This window comes from Calidris pugnax, unplaced genomic scaffold, assembly GCF_001431845.1.
Source record: "Calidris pugnax isolate Ruff unplaced genomic scaffold, ASM143184v1 scaffold298, whole genome shotgun sequence".
In the NCBI taxonomy this organism is placed as follows: Eukaryota; Metazoa; Chordata; class Aves; order Charadriiformes; family Scolopacidae; genus Calidris; species Calidris pugnax.
Window position 1 is genome coordinate 386624 of NW_015091152.1, and position 3679 is coordinate 390302.

Genomic DNA, 3679 nt, shown 5'->3' on the forward strand with positions numbered 1-3679 from the left:
AAATAATTTTTTTTTTTTTTTTTTTTTTTTTTTTTTTGGGAAGGCTTTCCTATGGAAATAGAGCGCTTTTATTTTCTGTGCAAGTCTCATGTCATAACACCGCATAAACCCATAGCGACACAGAAGGGATTTGCTCAAGGGTTCCAGTTTGCTCGGATCAATTTACATGTGCTGCCACTGGGAGATGTGTTGAAGCTACCAAAAGAATTCACCACACATACCTGTCAGATGAAGAGGAGTCACCCTGCACGTGTGGGGTGGGATATCATCCCGGCATGGCTGGGGCTCACGACGAGTCCTGCGAGTGGCTGTTAACTGCTGGAATATGGACCAAAACCAATCACCTAAGTGCTCCGGGGAGGAGAAAAATAAATGTGACAAACCTCTGCAATAGACTGATGTTGACGTTTTCCCTCCCTCTAGCAAAGAAGTGACAGAATGGAGATGGAGCGGGAGGGAGGGTGGGGACAAATACATATACATATATGTGTGTATATATAGAAATGCTTCACACAGATATATATATATGTAACCCCCAGAATATATTCACAATGCAGAATTTCAGCTCAAAGCCTTCTAGAAAAAAGCAAAGGCTGAAGCATCTGTAATTACAAAAGGGAGGGGTATTTTTTATACCTGCTGGCAATTTGGGGGTGATAAAGGTGAAGGACTGTTCCTTACATCGTAGGGAGAAAGCCAAGGGACCCATCGCATGGTTTGTGTTACTCCAAAACCTCTCCAGGATCATTTTGTGCTGCTGGAGAGGTAGATGATTCACCAATCTGAAAACTGATGGTAGAGAACTAGAGACCAAATAGCTATTACTTATATCTTGTAATTGATTTTGGCTTTGTTTTTGGATTTGTTTGGTTTTTTTTTTTTTATGCCTCCCACTACCCTCCCCCACCCCACAGCTCTGCCATCACGGGAGCTTGTCTCAGCTTGCCCGTTTTTAACATGATTTAAAAGACAAGAAAAAAAAGAAACCCGACAGCTGTCTTGCTTTCTTGGGTTTGGGGTTTGTTCTGGTTGCAAGGTGCCCCATTTTTTACAACCCCCAGTTTGGTTTGCTGCACTGAGGGTGCTTTGCATGAGGCAAAGAGCTCTGCCTGGTTGGTCACAGGAAGCTCAGCAGTGCTGGATGCCCCATACAAGAGAAACTACTGGCCTTTTTCATTTCACATTGCTTGGACCACCATGTCAGGATAGCCTGTGGTGCCCAGCAATCCATCATCAGTGGTCCTGTTAATGGAAGGAAAATTTACCGGCCGGAACCATGCTTGCAGAGAGAGAAGATGTATAGAGAAACTGGGCGGGCACCACATGGTGTCCACACCAGTTCCTTAAAAACAGAAAGGCTCTTTTATGGGAACATGCATACTAGAAATGGAAAAAAAAAAAAAAAAAAAAAACACTGGGCTAATCTAATCCATTTCAACCAAAAAACAAGGTACGTTCCCATGATAGAGCTTTTATCAGCTATTAAACCAACACAACATTTGATCTTGCCACATACTTAACAAGAGGGTTAATCTATCCAGGAAAAAAATGGCACTCGGCAATGAATAGTGTCCCCTGTGTTTAAACAGAGAGAATCCAGTCTCACAAAAGCCTCAATACCGAGTCACAGGCCGTGGAAGGACCAGCTCTGTTAAGGAGGCAGAGAGGCATCCTACAAAGAGGAGAGATTTTTCGGAGCCAGTATCTGATGAGGAACGACAGGGTGTGCATCTCTCCCTGAGCTTTTCCCAGCCGCGTTGTTTTATTAAATCATAGCCGATATGTCACAAGCCCCAGCACACCACGTACTTGACTTTTTCTGCCTCAAAAGAAAAGACGCAGGAGTGCCTATCAGAAAGATGAGCAGACAGCCTGTCACCTGTCTCTGCCGTGACTCTGAGGTCCTTGGAGCGCAGGAGGTGTGAGATGGGGTGACACTGAGGGACTTCAGTGGTCACAGATCTGAAACCAAAGGTCCCTCGAAACCAAGGGACCAAGGTCTCTGCTCTGTCTCCCTGCTCAAGGACACCCAAGCTGTGGCCATGGCTGTGGAGCTGGGGTGAAGAGGGGGCGGTGAAGAGATGAATGTGAATGGCAGATGAGGTGTGATCAGAAGTATCAACATAAAGGAAGGCTCTTGCGGGTTTCCTGTGTCTCTCAGGGTGTTCAGTGGTAGAAAGAAACGAAGTTTGTGCAGAGAATGATCCACATCCTTTACTGCTCTGGCTGTGACAACTGCATAACTGCATTATTTCCATTTACCTGCTGCAGCTACTGTTACAAGGTGGTGAGGGGGGAAGAAAACCCCACCAACAATAGGGACCTTTTATATAAAGTGCTCTGATGAGCCATGGGTTTTTGTCACGGTCAAGGTGCACACTGCAAAATGCAAAGAACGAGAGACAATCCACCGGTATAAGGCCACATGCTCACCGTGTATGCCAGCAAACAAGGTTCATCCTCAGCACTGGGTAAGACAGGAGAAAGCAAGGAATCCCAGAATCACACATATTGCCCCGTAGGGAAATATTGTAGAGGAAATGTTCACCTTTACCAAAAATGCAATCACTTTCACCTGCAGCAACTAAGTCAAAGGGGGAAAAAAATATATTTGGTGGCTGTTGGAAGCTCTTCCAGTTACATGTAAAGGACATCTTTGTCTAAAGGACAACTTCTTCTCCATCACAGCCACAGAGGAGAAGTCCTCTCAAGGCTGATGCTAGTTGGAATCAGAATAGCCTTTGAACTTGGAGCAGGCAGATCCCGGTCTGTGTGCTGCAGCTGTGAGTGGCTTGGGTGACACTGCAGCTGCCAGATCTGCAGGAGCTTGGGACCTGTTGTGGGAGCTGCAGGGTTTGAAATGTTTTTGGGGTCTTGGAAGCAAGTTTACCAGCTATGACTAAATAAAACAAAATAAAACCAGGCTAGAGCAGCTGCAGTAGATGGGTTCCCTTCTACCTCACATCCAAATGGCAGATGCATGGAGTGCAAGCAGAACATTAATGTACTGAGCTAGGTGAACGCTTGGCTGCCCGTCTGGGATAGCAAAGGTAATGTCTTTCCACCAACCCTGACGCCCACCGTCCCTCCCCAGTTTCTGATTTCCCAGTGTAGAATCTGCCAGCAGCAAAGCAGCCAAACTTTCTGCCTTTGCCATCAGAGCAAGTGGGGGAAAAAAAGAGTCTCATCATTGGAGACACTCAAAAGCTGATCACAGTCCTGGGCAGCTGGCCATAGGTGGCCCTGGTTGAGCAGGGAGGTTGGACCGGGTGACCTCCAGAAGTCCCCTCCAACCTCAGCACCCAACAAAGGATCTGCACGCTGTGCAGTTAAGTGGGACCTTCATTGCCATCAGCTTGCTGCAAATCTGAACAAGCCCCAGGCCAGTCAGGTAGGACACGCTGCAGTTCCACAGCAGGACATTTTCATGACTTAAGTTTGAAGCCTTTTGGCTGCCTCTCCATCCAAAGAACACTACCGGGGCCCCTTCTGTGAACACTAAGTCGCTGCCACCCTCCGCAGATTTCCAACTCCATGCATGCATTCTCCAGATCTCTGTGTCAGACTGCAACCGTGTGCAAATCCAGAATGCATCAGTTCAAGGTCTTTTTTTTTAAATAAAATTCTAGTCTGTTTTTATTGATGATGGCTTTTTGTTTTTTTAAGGTGTGGGGCTAAG